Source organism: Scyliorhinus torazame, chromosome 10 (assembly GCF_047496885.1).
Source record: "Scyliorhinus torazame isolate Kashiwa2021f chromosome 10, sScyTor2.1, whole genome shotgun sequence".
NCBI classification, from domain to species: domain Eukaryota; kingdom Metazoa; phylum Chordata; class Chondrichthyes; order Carcharhiniformes; family Scyliorhinidae; genus Scyliorhinus; species Scyliorhinus torazame.
This window is the reverse complement of record NC_092716.1, coordinates 14,827,898-14,849,327: the sequence shown is the minus strand read 5'-3', so window position 1 is coordinate 14,849,327 and position 21,430 is coordinate 14,827,898.

The window sequence follows — 21,430 nt, the reverse complement described above, 5'->3', positions numbered from 1 at the left end:
GTGGGCCCTTTGAACATTGTTTCAATGAGTTTTACGCCCCTGCTACTTCCCCATGAAAAATACCTCCCGTCCTGTCTCATCTAGTTCTTTTTTTGCTAATTATCTTCAATCTGTCTTTCGGTAACCCTCACTTTCACAAGCAAAAAACAGGTGACTCCAGGTGCATAGCAATGTGGTTGACTCTTAAATGTCCTCTGAAAATGGACTGACAAACCACTCAGTTCAAGGACAATTAGGGATGGCAATAAATGCTGACCCAGACAGCGACTCCCACATGCCCGGAATGAATATTAAAAACAAAAGAGATGTTCAGGATCGAACGGAAGGTAATGCAAATCTGGAAACAATTCCCGAGAAAGCCAATGAGGGAGAGGTCAATTGAAAATGTCTAAACTGTTATGGTGTATCTTTAGGTTATGTTTTCTGTATACATCACTAAGATTGGAAATTACGCAATGCATCATGTGATTCAGACTGGGTCACAGTATGTTCTGAGGAAGCATACCAACTCGGACATGTGCACAAGCTCTCCAGCTGTATAAAACTGTGACCAACTCCGCAAATCCTCAATAAATGAGCCTTTGTATTTTTTGTGATACTTGTCTTGATGTTTATCTACTAAGTTTCCACAAAAGAGAAACACACTAAAAACTGAGATTGTGAGGAAAGGGTATTTTGTTAGGCAAAAGACGTTAAGTGTTATGGAACCATAACCATTACAGATGCACCATAGAAAGCATCCTATCACTGCATCACAGTCTGGTATGGCAACTGCTCAGCCCAAGACCGGAAGAAACTACAGAGAGTCGTGAACACCGCCTAATCCATCAGGCGAAACTAACTCCCATCCATTGACTCTGTCTACACCTCCCGCTGCCTGGGGAAAGCGAGCAGCATAATCAAAGACACCACCCACCCGGGTTATTCCCTCTTCCAACATCTTCCATCGGGCAGGCGATATAAAACTCTGAGAACACGCACTAACAGGTTCAAAAACAGCTTCTTCCCCACTGTTACCAGACTCCTGAACGGCCCTCTTATGGACTGAACTGGACTAATCTGATCTCTTCACACTTCTTCTCTCCTAAATGCTTCACCCGATGCCTATGTCTATGTATTTATATTGTGTATTTTATGTTTGCCCTATGTATTTTTCTCATGTACGGAATGATCTGCCTGAACTGGATGTAGAACAATACTTTTCACTGAACCTTGGGTACATGTGACAATAAACACATCCAATCCAAGACATTTTGATAGTGTTAAATTGATAAATAAATTAAATTGACCAATAAATAAATTGATACTAATCAGCTGTCATCCAAATGCAGAGCAGATGTGAGAGGTTGAATGATAATCACTCTCCTGTTCTTATATTCAAATAAACCATAGATTGAAATGTCCTTGAAAAAAGATGCTCAAGACTAACTCTGAATTCTTAGACTCACTGCGCACCTCCGATCTCAAAAGCAACTTACATTTCTCCCATTGTAAATCTAGAACGTTGAATTTTCACCATCAACAAGTCTTTGACTTGGAGGCCAGCAGCAAATGCTATCAGGTGATCAATAATTTCAAACAGCATCTGTAGATTTGAGAACATCGCGTCGTGCCTATTGAAGGGGAAGATAGAGTCGCTGGTAGCACCTCTTAATTGGAGGAAATGATGTTGAATAAAACATAAACAATTTACATTTATAAAGCAACTTTCTCATCTTCAGAACAATCCGAGGTGTGCCCAAGTCAACGAGCTACTAGTCATTGCCAGCCCGGATTACGAGCTGAATTCCACAGTGGGATTTGAACCTACAATCGACTGATTAAAAAGGAAAGTGTTTATCTGGGTTACAAAACATACAATAAATTAAAAATATCACAGAACTAAATGTTCAGAGAGACCCGATATTCTCCAACTGAATTATCACACTTCTAGGATGAAGTTAAATAAAAGATTGAAATGTTTCCAGTTCTTATTATCCTTCTGTTTTTTTTTAATATGTATAGCCGCGTTTGCAGTGACAATTTTGCTCTTCATCTTTATTGTTATGTTTAAATTTGTGTTTCTTTGGGCTTTCTTCTTACCACAATAAACATTTATTTACGATGCTCCACCTTTATTCAAATATAATACCCAGCAGCCTCAATGGCGGGATTCTCCATTTTAAGGTCTAAGGGTGGGATTCTCTCAGCAGGATCCGGCAGCGCACTCACACCCGTGGGGGCGGTCACAATGGGAAACCCCATTGGCTGGCTGCCGGAAAGGAAGATCCCGCTGCCGGCGAGGTCGCGGCATGCTACAAAACATGCCGGAACGAAGAATCCCGCTCTAAGTGTTGATGCCGGGACAGGATCGGTGGACTTCTATGACAGCAAAATTGGTGCCGGTCCCAGAGTAATTCCGGATCCCTTAATGGGCTAGCACTGGCATCACGTGGAACACGAGCAATTCCAATGAAAAACAGTGTTGGATTCACCGGGGTCCGGATTGGCACTTGAGAGGCTGACAAGCTGCAGCCACATATTAGCACTGCACCCCCCACACGGACTCAACCCAGTCAACAAGGCGACACTGGCTGCACTGGAGTACACCCATCTCATTGATGGGTCAGCTGGGGCCAGAGGATACAGAGGGCGGTGGCCTAGGGGATACCCATACGACCCGTGGCACTAAGTTCACAGTGGACAGTCAGCGGCGTGCGCAGCCGCATGGCTGCCTTGCCGGCTGCGGCAATGGCGTTCCATGCCCATCCATCCTGGCCCCACGGCCCACCTCCTGGGCACCCCCCACTACTGCCCTTGGACCTGGCAGAAGCCCCCCCGGCCAGCAGCGCAAAGGTCAGCAAACTATAGTGATGTTGGACACTTTTGTACATCCTCTCTCTCACTTTGCTGCCATCGCGCCTGTTTTATGATTTTTGAAACCACAAGTGAAACTCGCCATCAGTAAATCCTCCTGGCGGAGGTGGAGCATTGCGGAGGCCCCGTAGAATACCGGGTTAGTCCTCTAATGATATGCCAGTGGAGTTTACTGTACGTGCGGAGTAGAAGGCACTAATGCTGCTGTCGAGGCAGCGGAGCATGGCATTCCGGTGGGCGCCCGGCGCCGGCCATGACCTTTGCCCCACGTGCCATTCTCCGCCCAATCGCGTTTCCCAATTCCTGTGTCGGCCGACGGAGGACCCCGCCCAATGTTTTTGTAACATCCTAATGCAAAGAAGGCATCACCGATCTTAAGGATGCACATTTCATATCGCCAGTGGCAATAAGAAGAAAACATGTAGGATTCGCAGTGGGAGGAGCTGTTAACTATTTCCCATCTTTGTTTTCAAATGCCTCCATGGTCTCATTCCTCCTTGTCTCTTTAGCCTCCTTTTGGCCTACAAGATCTCCATACCTTCCTAATTCTGATTAGATCAGTCATTCAGGGTTCCCTTGAATGACATATTTCTGCATCCAAAGAATGCTTGGCTCACCAACTCCGAGAATCTCCAACACCCTTCCTTTTTGTATGAGGCACGCAAAATGAAGCAGGCAACGGAATCTTTACGCATTATATCGGGCTTCCATTCATCTCATCTCAGTGACAATGTCATCAACAAAGCAGCACTTGCTCAGTACTGCAATGTGGGCCCAGATCAGGGCCTGGAGTCTCCACCTCACACGCTGCTCGCGGGATTCCCGATGCGGCAGAGAATCCAGCTTTGGGGAAAAGCGGGATGTGTCCACTGCTCTTGTCCTCCACTGGCGTCGAAATCGAGGTTTGTGCTCCGAACAAATCAGTCATTAAGACGCATTTGCATTCCCCTGACGACCCAGGCACCATATTCTCCATGCCCGCGTGATTCTCCAGTCCTCTGGGCCGGGAATCACGCGGGTGAGAATTGGTGCAGGTCTTGACAAGCATGTACCTGATGGGTGGACCTCACGGTGTATCAAGGGGGTAACTCTTTAAGGGAGTTGCCCCCAATGTCCATCAGAGGGCCACCATCTCCCTCCCACAATGGAAGGCCTGCTTGCTCCACCCTCCCAATTCCCCCCTCAAACATACCACCTACCAGAGACCCCCTAATTACAGAGACCCTCCCCAGAGAACCCCAAACTAAAGAGACCCCCAGATATCCCCTAATTAAAGAGACTCCCTTGAGACCCCAGAATCAAAAAGACCCCTGGGATCTCTTTAATTAAACAGCAATGTTTATAAACATCAAGCTTTGATGTTCCTGGACCACATCAAAAATAGTTAAGTGTTTTCTGTTAAGCTTTACTGCTGACTCCTTCAAAGTCACTCAAGTATGAAGGGAGATGAATGGAAAGCACTTAACTCTCTTTGATATCATCCAGGTGCTGTCAATCGAAGCTTGATGTTTATAAATATTGCGGTTTGTTTCACATCTGACTACATCAAAGTCACTCAAGCGTGAAGGAAGATGAATGGGACAATGCTGACTGCTGGATGTGTGTGGAAATTGTCAAACACAGCCTAGTAAAATCAATATCAAAGAGAAATGAAGGGATAGATTGCAGATCAAAGACCTGAGGGGGTTTAAACCCAGCTGACTGGTTTTCTCTTTCCAGGAATTGACAGGTCCTGCTTCCTCTGCCTGAGTATTGCACAGCTGAGTTGAAGCAGTGTCTTCTTCTGTGGGGCTTCTAGATAGAGGTCTCTCTACTGTGGGGTCTCTGGGTGGGGGTATATTTAATTAGGGGGTTTCTGGGGCTCTGCTTAATTAGGGGGAATCTGGTGGGGTCTCTTTAATTAGTGGATCACTGGGAGGGTCTCTTTAAATTTGGGGTATCTGGCGGTAGTCTCCTTTATTGTGGGTCTCTGGGATGGTCTGCTTAATTAGGGGGTATCTGGTGGGGGTCTCTTTAATTAGGTGGTCTCTGGGAGTCTGCTTAATTCGGGGGTATCTGGTGGGGTCTCTAATTATGGGGTATCTGGGTCTCTAATTAGGGGCCTCAGGTGGGTAGCAGGGGTCACCCAGAAAATAAAGTGGAGAGGACTGATTTGCGCTGCGGGAAGTGGGAGGGGGGTCTGTATTGCGTTGCGGGGGGGGGGGGGCGGGAGGTGTAATGTGATGCCAGCTTCTCGCCGCTTGTCAATGGGGTTTCCCCTTGTTACCACCCCACACTGCCGGGAAACCCGCTGGCAGGGCAAGTGAACCCCGGCATCCGGGAGAATTCCGGCCTGCGTGTTTATTCCCACCCTGTCAATTTTGCTCCTTTTTATCGTCATTGAAGGAAAAACCCTTTGAGCACTTGAACACGGCTAGAGAAAGGCAATCTGTTGTGCCGACAAGCCAAATGCTATTCTAATTTTGCAGTGTTCTTGGATTTTTCCTGGGCTGGTGTTTCTGTGATTCTGGCGCTGGTTTGAAATGGCTGAATAAGTCAACATCTATTTTTCGTAAAAATGGCAAATTAGTGCTCTTGTTTGTGATTAATATCATAGGGTGCGATTTCGATCCCACAGCCTGAGCGGAAGCCAGTCTATGTGTGACTGCATTATCGCGACTGAATGTATCTCCGATATTTCATGAACCTGTCATCACAAAACAGCCTGGTTTCTGGAATTAGTGCTTCTTTGAAAATCAGTTTGAATAGAATGTTTGAAGGCTAGAAATATTCAACCAATAAAACCCCTGGAAAGATCTCGCTCTCCTGATTGTTTTGTGGGTGAATGCAACTCAGTATTAATCGTCACCATAAATTACCTCCATGCCCACTAGCCATTACCATAAACACTTACCATAACAGCTATTATTAATACTAATCAAAGTTCCAAGTTGTAAAGAATCAAGCGGCAACTTAGCGAATTTGCATCCTTCGTATCGCCCAGACCAGGGGCATCATTCTCCGCCGGCGGGAGTCTCCATTTTGCCGGCGCCCGGGGGTTTCCCGACGGCGTGGGGCTGCCCCACAATGGGAAACCCCATTGACCGGCTGGTGTTACGGAGACTCCCGCCGGCCGGTCGGGGCAGAAAAGTGGCGGGGCGGGTAGGAGAATTTCGCCCCACATTTCCACAATTCAGGGGCAGGATTCTCCGATCACCGATGCCACAATTGCGTTCGGCAAGAGAATCCCCCTTTGCTCCGAAATTGGGGGCATCGCCGCTTTTGCAATGCTCCACCCCCTCAAAGTACACCGCACACCATCGGGACGGCCTCATGACATCACCTCAGGCCCTCCCCCGATGCTCCGCCCCCGATGGGCCAAGTTCCCGGCGTGGCAGATGCGGACTAAGTCCCGCGTCGCCACAGACGGGGGTGGGGGGTCTGTTCCTCATGCAGAGGGTGCTTTGACAGGGGCAGGGGGCACTGGGGGGGGGGGGGGCGGTGTTCCAGGGATAGCGAGGGTGATTACAGGGGGGCGGTTTTTGGCAGGCCAGTTCCGCGCGCGCCCGGCAATTCTTTGGCCGTATCCGCAGATAAAGCTGGGGGCTTTACACTGTGTGCCTGCTAGCCCCCCACCAGAAGGAGGACCGGTGCAGCTTTTGCGCCGTTTTTTTATGGCGTAAAACATCACTGTTCCCACGCCGCCGTCAGCACTCAGTCTTGAAGTCAGAGAATCTAGCCCCAGATATTAATTATTATTATTCTATATGTTCTCACAAATTTTCAACGAAATGGAAAGCCACGAGGTGAGTGCCAGGGTGTTTACGGTGTGCAGTGCATTGAGAGATCTATCCCTGATAGTCCCCAACTGGATAGCTGGTGCTTCAAAACCCCACTCCAAAGACTGGAGCACATCATCTTGGGCTGACCATAAGACATAGGAGCAGAATTAGGCCACTCGGCCCATCGAGTCTGCTCCGCCATTCAATCATGGCTGATATTTTTCTCATCCCCTATCTTCTGCCTTCTCCCCATAACCCCTGATCCCCTTATTAACCAAGAACCTATCTATCTCTGTTTTAAAGACACTCAGTGATTTGGATTCCACAGCCTTCTGCGGCAAAGACTTCCACAGATTCACCCCCCTCTGGCTGAAGAAATTCCTCCTCATCTCTGTTTTAAAGGATCGTCCCTTTAGTCTGAGATGGTGTCCTCTGGTTCTAGTTTTTCCTACAAGTGGAAATATCCTCTCCACGTCCACTCTATCCATGCCTCGCAGTATCCTGTAAGTTTCATTGCAGCGCAGTACTGAGGCAGGCAGTACACTGATAGAGATGCAATCTTTCAGATGAACCATTAAAGCCAAGTCCCATTCGGCCCCTCCGCGAGATGGGAAAGGTCACAGCGACTTTGAAGAAGAGCAGGGCAGTCCTGCCTGTCATCCTGGTCTATATTTCTCCTGAAAATAACATTGCTAGACAGCAATCTCATGATATCGTGGGTGGTTTTTTTCCCCCCAATCCCGCAGGGTGCAAATTCACTGCCACGTTTCAGTCATTGCAACAGTGACTACAGTTCAAAAGTGCTTCACTGACTTTCAAGCACTCTGGAACATGCTGATGCTTTGTTACAGAAATTCAAGTTTTTCTTTGCTCAGGAAGTTTGAAAAGGAAACTTATTGAGATCTCCCAAATGGCTCTGAGCACAGATGGTGCAGACATTAGCCAGCTATTTAACTTGGATTGTGATTGCAAAACTAGGCACACTACTAAACTGACAAGCCTCAAGCAAGTATGGAGATCAGAATAGTTTCTCCAGAGACTTGAGTATCTGTAGCAGGCATAATTTGTTACATTGATTAACTCCTTCAGAAACTACAATGATAAATACCTGGTGAGTGATACAATTTAAGAAAGAAAGAAAGAAAATGATTTGCATGCGTACCCTGAGGAATAGATACAAGAACAGGAAGGTACTATTAAAGTTATAGAAATGTGATTAGACAATGTTATGTGCAGTTTTGGTCTCTGTTCTAAAAAAGTAGAGTGCAGCGCTGGGGAAAGATATTGGCTGGGATTCTCCGAGCCCGCGCAGGGTCGGAGAATCGGCGGGGGCGTGGGAAATTCCCACCACGACGCTCCGACGCCAGGCCGCCGATTCTCAGGTTGCCGAAGAATCGGCAGCAATCATGCCCGCACGGTCGCCTCGGCGCCGGTTGGGGGCCGCTGGAATAGGGCCCCTCCCCCCGCAGCGATTCTCCGCGGGCGACCGGCCAAACTCCTGCCGGCGGGAGCTGGGACCCGAGTCCGCGGTGGCGGCCTTGGTGGAGGGCGGGGGGGAATCTGACTCTGGGTGGGGGCCTCAGCGGTGGCCAGGCCCGCGATCGGGGGCCACCGATCGTCGGGCCATCACGACCTTACTCTGCATGGGCCCGCTGTGTGGCTCTGCCATGTCTGCGGCACCGAGGTGGTCCGCTGCGCGCATGCGCGGCCGCGTGGTTTGGACAGCAGGGGCCCGCCGGTAGCCAGAGCTGCGGGACGCATGCCGGGGCCCTGCTAGCCCCCTGGAGAACGGGGAATCACCCCGGACTTTCAAGGAAATGTCCGGCGTGATTCTCGCCCGTTTTACGGTGGGCTTTGTACCCAAAAGGGAGAATCACAGCCATTATTGAAGAGGATGTTACCAGTATTGGGAGGATGCAATTATTCAGGTTATTGTGCAGGATAGGGCTTCTTCTTCTGGCAATAAGAAGTCTAAGGGAAGACCTGATTGAGGTCTTTAACATTTTCAAGGAGTTCAATAGGGTGGATGTGAAAAATAATTCCCCTAAACGAGTGAGTTCAGACATGAAGGTGTAAACAGAAGATGGTCACCAACAGATAGAATAAAGAATTGAGGAGGAATTTCTGACCCAATGACCATGAAGGAATGGATTCGGATTTATTCTCACGTGTACCGAGGTACAGTGAAATGTATTGTTCTGCGTACAGTCCAGGCTGATCATTCCGTACATGAAAAAATGTAGGACATATGAAAGATACACAATGGAAATACATCGACACAGACATCGGATGAAGAATGCAGAGTATAGTACTACTCAGTAGAGAAGATGTGCGAAGAGATTAGTTCAGTCCATAAGAGGGTCATTTAGGCGTCTGGTAACAGTGGGGAAGAAGCTGCTTTTGAACCTGTTAGTGCGTGTTGTCAGACTTTTGTATCTCCTGCCCCATGGGAGAGGTTGGAAGAGAGAATAACCCGGGTGGGAGGTGTCTTTGATTATGCTGACCGCTTTCCAAAGTCAACGGGAGGTGTAGACAGAGTCAAGGGTTGGGAGGCAGGTTCGCATGATGGACTGGGCTGCATTCACGACCCTGTTGTTTCTTAGTTTCTTACGGTCTTGGGCCAAACAGTTGCCATACCAGGCTGTGATGCAGCCAGATAGGATGCTTTCTATGGTGCATCTGTAAAAATTGGTAAATGTGGGCATGCCGAATTTCTTCATTTCCTGAGGAGGCTTAGGCGCTATTGTGCTTTCCGCTTTCTGCGTCATAGCGTCGACTTGGGTGAACCAGGACAGGTTGTTGGTGATGTGCACATCGAGGAGTTTGAAGCTGTCAACCATCTCCACCGGGGCACCATTGATGTGGCAGGGGTGTGTACGATACTTTACTTCCTGAAGTCAATGTTCAGCTCCTTACTTTTGCTGTCACCGAGGGAGAGATTGTTGTCGTTACACCACTCCTCTCGGTTCTCTATCACTGTACTCTGACCCGTCGTTATTCAAGAGCCGGCCCACCTCGGTCGTGTCATCATCAAATTTGTAGATGGAGTTGGAGCCAAATGTTGCCACACAGTCGTGTGTGTATAGAGAGTATAGTAAGGGGCTAAGTATACAGCCTTGTGGGGCCCCGGTATTGAAGACTATCGTGGAGTAGGTGTTGTTGCTTATCCTTACTGATTGTGGTCTGGGTCAGGAAGTTGCAGAGGGAGGAGCCAAGTCCTAGGATTTGGAGTTTTTAGATGAGTGTGACTGGCATTATGGTGTTGAAGGCAGAGCTGTAGTCAATGAATCGGATTCTGACAGATGAGTCCTTGTTGTTGAGATGCTCCAGGGATGAGTATAGGGCGATGGCGTCTGCTGTGAACCGGTTCGGCAGTATGTGAATTGCACTGGATCAAGGCATTCTGGGAGTGTGGAGTTGCCTCATGTCAACTTCTCGAAGGACTTCATAATAATAGATGTCAATGCCTCCGGACGGTAGTTGTTGAGACATGTTGCCTAGTTCTTCTTTGGCACCGGTATGATGGGGGTCTTCTTGAGGCAGGTGGGAACCTTGGAATGGAGTAGCGAGAGGTTAAAGATGTCTGCGAACATACCCGCCAGCTGGTCCATGCAGGATCTGAGTGCATGTCCAGGGATTCCGTCAGGACCTATTGCTTTCCGAAGATTCACTTTCAAGAAGGCTGATCTGACTTTGGAAGCTGTGACGGTAGGTATGGGTGTGTCTGAGGCTGTTTGGGCAGTTGACAATGGTTTGTTGGTTTTCTGCTTGAAACAAATATAGAATGCATAATTGAGTTCATTGGGGAGAGGTGCGCTGGTGCCAGATATTCTACTTTGTTTTGCTTTGTAGCCCGTTATGTTGTTTAAGCTATCCCACAACTGACGAGAGTGCGTGTCGTTAGTTTGTGACTTTAGCTTAGTCTGGTATTGTCTCTTGGCATCCCTGATGGCTTTGCAGAGGCCGTACCTAGATTTCTTGTACAGGTCAGGGTTGCCTGTCTTGAACGCCTCAGACCTGGCCTTCAGTAGGGAGTCAATCTCCGGATGAAGCCATGGTTCCCGATTGGGAAACAAACATACGTACTACATTCTTTGGCACACAATCTTCTACACACTTGCTGATGAGGTCTATGATGGTGGTGGCATACTCATTTAGGATGGCCACTGAGTTCTTGAATATGGATCAATGCACTGACTCCTAGCAGTCACGTAGGAGCTCGTGTGTTGTTTCGGACTCGCGTCGCAAGAACTTCTGAACCGGAGTTTCTGCTTGTATGCCAGGGAAGGAGCACTGTCTTTTGGTCTGATTTTCTGAAATGTGGTTGTGGGACAGAGAGGTAGGCATCCTTGATTTTTGTGTAGCAGGGGGTCAAGGATGTTGATGACCCTGGTGGGACAGGAGATGTGTTGGTGGAATTTTGGTAGGACACGAGGTTGGTGTCATGATATCCACATCAGCATATCATGGTGCAATCACACACACACTGATGGACAGGCAGTTGGACCAACCAGCACACACATAACATCGCAGCCAATCACCAGTGAGAGCACATGCACTATAAAACAGGGAACACCACAGTTCCCGCTCAATCTACCAGGAGATAGCTCAGAGCACAGAGCTCACAGCGTGCCACTCAGACATAGACCATGTGCTGAGTGTCTCACTAAGATAGTGATAGGGCTGGGTCCACAGGTTAGCTCGTGAAGCACGTACCCAAGCCAGCAGTTAGTAATTGTCGTTGTTAAGACAATAAAACAGAGTTGTACCATCTACAGCCGTGTTGGATCATTTGTGCATCGGAACACCCAACACGACAGTTGGCCTGGTTGAATTTCGCAGCCATGGTGAACAAGGCTTCCGGATATTCCATTTCCAGGTTGTTTATAGCAGTGTACAATTCACCCAATACCTTCTTCACCTCTGCCTGGGGTGGGTTGTAGACCGCCATGATAATGGCAGAAATGAACTCCCGTGAAAGGTAGTACGGGCGGCACTTCACGGTCAGGTATTCCAGGTCCGGGGAGCTGTAGTTTGCCAGGGTAGCCACATCCGAGCACCAGGAGGAGTTGATGCGGCGGCAAACCCCTCCACCCTTCGCTTTGCCTGATGATGCCGTCTGGTCCATCCAGTGTATTGAGAAGCCATGAGGTTATATGGCACAGTCCAGTGAGGCAGCGGTGAGCCATGTGAAACAGAGCACACAGCAGTCTCTTACTTCCCTCTGAGTGGTAAGTCTAGCGTTAAGCTCGTCCAACTTGTTTTCGATCGCTTTTACGTTTGCCAGGAGTATGCTGAGGAGAGGAGACTTGAAACCGTGTTGTTTTAGTCTCACCTGCAGACCGCCGCAATTCCCTCACTTTCTCGGTCAGCGGCTGCTTTCGGATGGTCCCGGGATCCAATGGGAGAAGTCTGACCTTGTGGAAAGCAAGTGGAATGGTTATCTATCTCCCAGTCAGGATGGTAGTGGCTTGGCGGGGAACCCTCAGGTGGTGGTGTCCCAAGTGCCTGCTGCACTTGTCCTTCTAGATGGTAGTAGCCTTTGGTTTGGAAGGTGTTGTCTAAAGAGCCTTGGTGAGCTACTGCAGTGCATCTTGTAGATGGTACACACGGCTGCCATTGTGTGTCGGTGGCGGAGAGAGTGAATGCTTGTGGTTGGTGTGCCAATCAGTGGGTTGCTTTGTCCTGGATGTTGTTTAAGCTGCACTCATCCAGGCAAGTGGGGAGTATTCCAACACACTCACCCCTTGTGCCTTGTAGATGCTGGATAGGCTTTGGGGAGTCAGAAGGGGAGTTACTCGCTGCAGGATTCCGAGCCTCTGCTCTTGTAACCACAGTATCTATATGACTAGCCCAGTTCAGTTTCTGGTTAATGGTAATCTCCAGGATGGTGATAGTGGGGGATTCAGCGATGATGATGCCATTGAATGTCATGGGGCAAGTGTTAGATTTTTTCTTTTAGCAGATGGCCATTGCCTGGCACTTGTGTGGCATGAATGTTACTTGCCAATTGTCAGCTGAAGCCTGGAAATTGTCCAGCTCTTGCTGCATTTGGACAGGGACTGCTTCATTATCTGAGGAATCATGAATGATGCTGAACAATCAACAGTGATCATCCCCACTTCTGACCTTAATGATGGAAGGAAGGTCATTTACGAAGTAGCTGAAGATGGCGAAGCTGAAGATGACTGTAGATAGTGCTGCACTATGGAGTGGTTGAAGCAGGAAGAATTGAGGCATTTATGGGGGGACTTAATCCATGCATGCAGAAGAAATAAATAGATATGTAGCCAAGGTGGGAAGTGATAAGGAGAATATGGTGCCCGGCCCACATCTTCACGCTGGTGCAGAATGCGATCTCGTTGCCAACAGGGGGCTGGAGCATTGGTTGCCGATGCTGTTTTTACCTCGGACGCCTGATTCTCTGCCGCATCAGGAACCCCGGGCGAGATTCTCCGACCCCCCGCCGGGTCGGAGAATCGCCGGGGGCTGGCGTGAATCCCGCCCCCGTCGGTTGCCGAAGTCTCCCGCACGGGATATTCGGCGGGGGCGGGAATCGCGCCACGCCGGTTGGCGGGCCCCCCCCCCCGCACGATTCTCCGGCCCGAATGGGCCGAAGTCCCGCCGCTAAAATGCCTGTCCCGCCAGCGTAGATTAAACCACCTACCTTACCGGCGGGACAAGGTGGCGCGGGCGGGCTCTGGGGTCCTGGGGGGGGCGCGGGGCGATCTGGCCCCGGGGGGTGCCCCCACGGTGGCCTGGCCCGCGATCGGGGCCCACCGATCCGCGGGCGGTCCTGTGCCGTGGGGGCACTCTTTCCCTTCCACCTCCGCCACGGTCTACACCATGGCGGAGGCGGAAGAGACTCCCTCCACTGCGCATGCGCGGGAAACTGTCAGCGGCCGCTAACGCTCCCGCGCATGCGCCGCCCGGAGATGTAATTTCCACGCCAGCTGGCGGGGCACCAAAGGCCTTTTCCGCCAGCTGGCGGGGCGGAAATTTGTCCGGCGCCGACCTAGCCCCTTAAGGTTGAGGCTCGGCCCCCAAAGATGCGGAGCATTCCGCACCTTTGGGGCGGCGTGATGCCCGACTGATTTGCGCGGTTTTGGGCGCCAGTCGGCGGACATCGCGCCGTTTCCGGAGAATTTTGCCCCCCGTTACCGGCAGTGGGCAGCGGAGAATTTTGCCCAATGTCTTTGGATGTTCACTATCTATCCAAACCTCTCGATTGAATATACATGGCCTTCTAGTTGAAGATCATGGGCAAAGATTCAAGCTGCTTGTGCCATGAACTTGTAGCATTTTGTGTAGGTCATCCCTCTGTGATAAATCACTTGTTCCTTTAAGGAACTATAAATGGCTACCGGTCCTGGATAACAATGATGAAATATTCTGCAGATAATTATTCTATGTTCTGGAACCATCTGGGGACTGGCAGACTTGAATAATTAAACTTTAAGGCTGGGTTGAGGAACAATTTCATGACAATTTCTATTTGGAGATGAAAGGCATGTCAGAAAAAATAGTACATGGTCTGTTGAAATAGTAGGCTGAGGAGCAAAATGGTTCTGCCAGTTTTACCCTGATGGTGACTCTGAAAGAATTAGAGGAGTAGCTAGTGCTGTAAAAGGGAGACATTTCGTACTTCTTTGTGCCCCACTTACTCCACGCCGATGCAACTTGGTGTGCCCATCGCTGCTCCTCTCTCACCCAGCTGGAGTGAGGAAGGTTTGGCCAGACAGGGGCTACGGAATTCCAGGGTGGGTAAGTCTGTCGAGCATTGAGATTTGCCGGAGGTTTCCGCTCTGAGGTAGTTCCCGGCAAATGTGCCCTTTTGGGTGTCCGTACTGATTCCTGAATCTACTCTCACATACGATTGAAGTCGATGGAGGGACTAAAGTTTGGGACAAATAGAGCGGCGTCTGTGACCACTTTACACTATGCTCGTTTTCCTACTGATTTATTAGTAATTCATGGGGAGGCAGAGTTAATAAGTCGAATAGGGCTCTTCCTCAGATACAACTGTTTAACTTGCATTTGTAATAATCTTTATTAGTGTCACAAGTAGGCTTACATTCACACTGCAATGAAGTTCCTGTGAAAACCCCCTCGTCGCCACATTCCGGCGGCTGTTCAGGTACAGTGAGGGAGAATTCAGAATGTCCAATTCACCTAACAAGCTCGTCTTTCAGGACTTGTGGGAGGAAACTGGAGCACCCGGAGGAAACCCATGCAGACACGGGGAGAACGTGCAGACTCCACACACACAGTGACCCAAGCCGGGAATCGAACCCGGATCCCTGGTACTGTGAAGCAACAGTGCTAACCACAGTGCCACCAGGATCCTTAATGGGATCAAACATTCCAAGGTGCTATAGGAACAATGTCAAACAATATTTGACACCAAGCCACAAAAGAGAATATTAAGACAGATGACAAAAACCTTGGTCAGAGAGTTACACTTGAAGGAGAAACTGAAAGGTGGAAAGAGGTGGAGAGGTAGGGAGGCAGAGAGGTGGGAAATTTTGGGGCGAAAATTCCACAGGTGCAACTGGGAGGCACAGCTGGCAATGGGGAATGGGTTAAAATCAGGGTTGAGTAAATGAACAGAATTGGAAGAGCTCGAATATCTGTGATATAGAGCAGGAGGAGATTACAGTGATAGAGAGAGATGAGGCCATGGTGCGATTAGAAAACAAGGATGAGAATTTAAAAATCAAGGTAATGCGTGACTGGGAGCCCAATATGGATCAGCAAGCACAGGTGAGATAGGGGAAACTGCACCCTTGTGAAAGCAGCCGAGTTTTGGATGTGCCTAACTTTCTGATGGGTGGAAGATGAAAGGCTGGGCTGGAATGTATCGGAATTGTGAGGTCGACAAGGGACAAAGGCATCACAAATCCTGCAACAAAAACAAAAAGTGCTGGAAAAACTCAGCAGGGGCTGGTTTAGCACAGAGGGCCAAACAGCTGGCTTGTGATGCAGAACAAGGCCAGCAGCGCGGGTTCAATTCCCGTACCGGCCTCCCCGAACAGGTGCCGGAATGTGGCGACTCGGGGCTTTTCACAGTAACTTCATCGAAGCCTACTTGTGACAATAAGCGATTATTATTATTATCATCATCGCAGGGGGAAACTAAATAGATGGAACAGGAGGAGATTCAGTAGTATAAACACCAGCGCATACCAGTTGGGCCAAAAGGTCTGTTTCTATGCTCATTTTCCTATCGATTTATTAGTAATTCATGGGGAGGCAGAGTTAATAAGTCGAATAGGGCTCTTCCTCAGATACAACAAATCCTGTTGTTTTCTTTTTCTGTCCTCCCCCAGGATCTGAAGAATGGAACACTTTCCATTTCAAATACCCAGCATCAGCAACATGCACCTCCAATCGGGAAAGACACAGCTTGATTCGAATCGCCTGTTCCAGCAATCTGCTCAGTGCGGAACCTGCTGCATTGTACCATGCAGTATCCAGTCACCTACTTCTCATTCCAAACAGACCTTGCTGAGTGGCGTTGCCAATTAGTAGCACATTCGTGTTGCAAGGGCATATCTCAGGAGAAATTCAAAACTTGATTCAGGCTACCCAAACAGTTTTGTAACAGGCATTTAAAAAATATATATTTTTGATTGACACTTAGGGGGTGACACCGAGTTATGCAGTGTCACCAAACAGAAACATCAAGCGCTCTTGTAGGGTGCTATTACATAGAATATTCAGTATAGAGACAGGCCTTTTGACCCAACTAGTCTGTCCTGGTGTTTATGCTCTACAATCTCCTCTTGTTCCATCTATTTAGTTTCGATCTTTCAGCATATCTTTCCATATTCGTTTCTGCCATGTACTCATCTGCTTTCCTTTCGAAAGCATCCAACCTATTTTCCTCAACCACTTCCCGGGTGAGTTTCACTGAGTAAATAAAAGTTTCCGCATTTTCCTATTGATTTATTAGTAATTCATGGGGATGCAGTGGCGTAGTGGTGTTGTCGCTGGAGTAGTAATGCAGAGACCATGATAATGCTCTGGTGACCCGAGTTCGAAACCCGCCATGGTCAAATTTAAATTCAGTAAAAATGCAATAGAATCTGGAATTAAAAATCTAAAAGGTGACCATGAAACCATTGGCGATTGTCGTCAAAACCCATCTGGTTCATTAATGTCCTTTAGGGAAGGAAATCTGCCGTCCTTACCCAGTCTGGCCTGACATGTGATTACAGACCCACAGCAATGTGATTAACTCTTAACTGCCCTCAGACAACAAATGCTGGCCCCACGACACCCCATCCCATGAACAAATTCAAAAAAGAAATAATGCAGTAATTCTGCAATAGAAAATCCAATTGCATGGCATACTTGACGAGAAATAGAATAAGGAACACCAATTAAATTACAATGTTGTCACTGGTATCTCCTATAATCAGTTCCTGGATGTCCTCAAGTGTCCTGGTGGGCAGTGTATGCACCCACTAGGCACCGGCACGTCATTAAATGTCTTTTGGACATCCATGTACATCCATCAATAAATAGCATTATCATCATAACCCCCTCTTTTGCCTCATCAGAAAATCATGCAAGTTGGAAAATCGGTTTTAACTAACTTGTTTGAGCTTTCAGATGAGTCAACCGAGAGGGTTGGTCAGGGTAATGATGTTACTGTGGTGCACATGGACTTGCAAAAGGTGTTTGAGCAAATGCCGCACAACAGACTTGTGGGCAAACTTAGAGCCCATGGAATAAAATGGGGGGGGGGGGGGGGTAGAAACCTGAGCAGAGTCTTGTACTCTCGCTGGTGGCAAGCATGGTGCAGAAAGGGCATGTATTTAGGCGGGATATAAGCATACCCAAAACAAATTAAGTTCTGGTTGGAAAGACCTATGGTTTATTTTTCTGCCCCACTGCCAATTAAGCCCCTTAAGTGGCCAGTTAAGGACCTCTTAAGGGCTTAATATTGCCACCGCAGGGATCAGATTGAGCCAATTGCTGACTTGTCAAAGAGGGTTAAATGTAAACCAATCACGCCTCTTCACCCTTGAGTAATCTTGAAGTGCTGAGCTGGAAATTGACAGCACTTAACTCTCTTTGATGTGGTTTCTGTTAGTAAACATTGTGATTGCAGAACTTAGAATGAAGAAGATGAATGACGCAAGGCTCACAGCTGTTTTGTGGCAGCTGTCAATCACAGCCCACTGCGAGAAATTAATGAACGGCTTTCACCAACAGGAACTGAGGAGTTTAAACACAGGTTACAGCTGTTCTCTTTCCAGGGATGGCCACGTGGTGCTTCCAGTGAGTGTTACAACTGTAATAGTTTTCACTGCCCCTGTTCGGACTGCTCTCTTGCTTCCACAGAAACATTAAAATAGGAGGAGAAAATGCGGCCTTTCAAGCCTACTCCACCATTCATTATGATCATGACTCATTATCTAACTCAATAGCCTAATCCCGCTTCTGACCACCCCCTCCCCCCCACAATATTCTTTGATCCCCTTCACCCTAAGTGCTGTATCTGACTGCTTTTTGAAAACATGAAATGTTTTCATTTCAACTACATCATGTGATAACGAATTCCACAGCCAACCACTCTCTGGGTGAAGAAAGTTCTTCTCATCTCTGTCCGAACTGGCGTATCCTCAGACGGTGACCCCTGGTTCACACCCACCATCGGGAACATCTTTCCTGCATCTGCCCGGTTAAGTCCTGTTACAATTTTCTAGGTTTCTATGAGATCGTCCCTCATTCTTCTGAACTCCAGCGAGTACAATCCTAACCAATTCAATCTCTCCTCAAACGTCAGCCCCACTGTCCCTGTAATCAGTCTGGTAAACCTTTGCTGTACTACTTCTGGAGCAAGAACATCGGGCAGGATTCTCCGACCCCATGCCGGGTCAGACAATTGCTGGGAGGTGGGGGCGCGAATCACGCGAAGCCGCTCCCTCGCCGATCCGCTGATTCTCCGGTCGCCGATGGCACCGGGGTGGTCGGTGCCCTGCTGGTTGGGGGCCGCTCAACACTGTGACCCCGGCGATTCTCCGCGCTCAACGGGCCGAATGCTCGCCGAGTTCGGCCGAGTCTCGCCGGCGCCATTCGTGTGTGGGCCTACCGGGCGGGACCTCGGCATTCATGCTGCGGGGGCCGTCCTGGTGTGAGGGAGGGGGGACCCAACTCCGGGGGGTGGGGCGGTCTCCATGGTGGCCTGGCCCATGATCAGGGTCTACCGATTGGCGGGCAGGCCTATGTTCCTCTGCGCTCGGCCCCTGTAGGGCTCCTCCATGTTGCCCGGGGGCCGTGGCGCGCATGCGCGGACTCGTGCCGGCCATGCTGGTGCCCGTATCGGCAGCTGGAGCTGCGTGAGGCTCTCCTGTGTCATGCTGGCCCCCTGTGCGGTGCAGGATCGCTGATCCTAGGGGCCAGGTGACCCCGTCGCAAACCGTTTCGCCGTTTATGACGGCGTCAACACTTAGCCCCAGGATCTGAGAATTCTGCCCATCCTTCCTCAGATAAAGAGACCAAAACTACACGCAACTTTCGAGGTGTGGCCTCACCAAGGCCCTGTATAACTGCAGTAAGACATACCTGCTCCTGTACTAGAAACCTCTTGCTACAAAGGCTAATTTGCGAAGGAGGATATAATAATGGGAAGTGAGGAAATGGCCGAGGCATTGAACAGTTATTTTGTGTTGGTCTTCACAGTGGAAGACACAAAAAACATGCCAACAATTGATGGCAAGGAGGCTATGACAGTTGAGTATCTAAAAACGATCATTATCACTGAGGAGATAGTGTTGGACAAGTTAATGGGGCCGAAGCTGGACAAGTTTACTGGCCCTGATGGAATGCATCCCAGGATACTATAAGAGATGGCGGGGGAAATAGCAATTAGCGCTCATGGTAATTTATCAAAGTTCACTGGACTCTGGGGCGGTTCCGGCAGATTGGAAAACAGCAAATGTGACACCACTGTTTAAAAAAGGAGGTATTCAAAAGGCGGGTAATTATAGGCCGGTTCGCTTAACCTCTGTTGTGGGGAAAATGCTTGAATCTATCATCAAGGAAAAAACAGCATGACATCTGGATCGAAATTGTCCCATTGGGCAGATGCAGCATGGGATCATGAAAGGCAGGCAATGTTTAACTAATTTACTGGACTCCTTTGTGGGCATTATGAGCACGGTGTATTTGGATTTCCAGAAGGAATTTAACAAGCTGCCGCACGAAAGGCTGTTGCATAAGATAAGGGAACTCGACGTTACGGGTAATGTATTAGCATGGAAAGAGGATAGGTTGACTGACAAAAACCAAAAATGGGGATAAATTAGTGTTTTTCTGGTTGGTAATCAGTGGCCTCAGGGATCAGTTTCGGGACTGCAATTGTTCTTAATCTACATAGACGATTTGGAGTTGGGGACCAAATGTAATGGGTGCAATTCTCCCATCGGGAGTCTAAGTGCCGACGCCGGAGTGAAAACCGGAGTGTTTCACTCTGGCGTCGGAGCTCGCTTCCAGCCACTATTCTCCCGCCCCCGAGGGGCCAGGAGCGGCGTCACGTCATTTATGCGCGCCGGGCCTTGGCGCTGTGTAAAAGCGGTGCCGCGTAAATGACGTCATCCGCGCAAGCGCGGGTTGGCGCGCGGTTGCCGTCCTCCCCGTAAGAAGATGTCGGATGGATCTTGCGGGACGGCGGAGGAAAGGAGGTCCTCCTTCAGAGAGGCCGGCCCGCCGATCGGTGGGCACCGATCGCGGGCCAGACCCCATTTGAGGCCCCCCCCGGTGCAGGAACCCCCCCCCCCCCACAGGCCGCACCCCCAGCGTTCCCGCGCTGTTCCCGCCGGCAGCGACCAGGTGTGGACGGCGCCGGCGGGAACCCGTCGTATTGGGCAGGCCGCTCGGCCCATGCGGGCCGGAGTATCACCGCTCGCCCGTTACAAACGGCGAGCACCGATTCTCCCAGCGGCCAGCCGTTATTCTCGCCACGCCGGTTTGTGGGGGGGTGGGAGAATCGCGTGCGGGTGTCAGGGCGGCATGGTGGGACACACGCGACGCCCCGGAGATTCTCCCACCCGGCGTGGGGGGAGAATTCCGCCCCCTGTGTCAAAGTTCGCAGATGACCCGAAGATGAGTGGTCGAGTAATGTGTGCAGAGGACACTGAAAGTCTGCAGAGGAATAGTTAAGTGAATGGGCATGGGTCTGGCAGATGGAGTACAATGTGGGTAAATGTGACGTTATCCATTTTGGTCGCAATAACAGCAAAATGGACTATTTAAATGGTTAAAAAATTGCAGCGTGCTACTGTGCAGAGGGACCTGGGTGTCCTTGTGCATGAATCGCAAAATGTTGGTTTGCAGATGCAGCAGGTAATTAAGAAATCAAATGGAATTTTGTCCTTTATTGCTAGAGGGATGGAGTTTAAAAACTGGGAAGTTATGTTGCAGCTGTATAGGGTGCTGGTGAGGCCACACCTGGAGTATGTGTGTATAGTTTTGGTCTCCTTACTTGAGAATGGTTGTACTGGCACTGGAGGGGGTGCAGAGGGGATTCACTAGGTCGATTGGGGAGTTGTGAGGATTGGCTAATGAGGAGAGACTGAGTGGACTGGGACTATGCTCATTGGAATTTTGAAGAATGAAAGGGGAACTTAAAGAAACATATAAAATTACGAAGAAAATAGATAGGATAGAAGTAGGGAGGTTGTTTCTATTGGCAGGTGAAACTAGAACTAGGTGGGCATAGCCTCAAAATAAGTGGGAGCAGATTTAGGACTGAGTTGAGGCGGAACCTCTTCAGTCTAAGGGTTGCAAGTCTGTGGAATTCC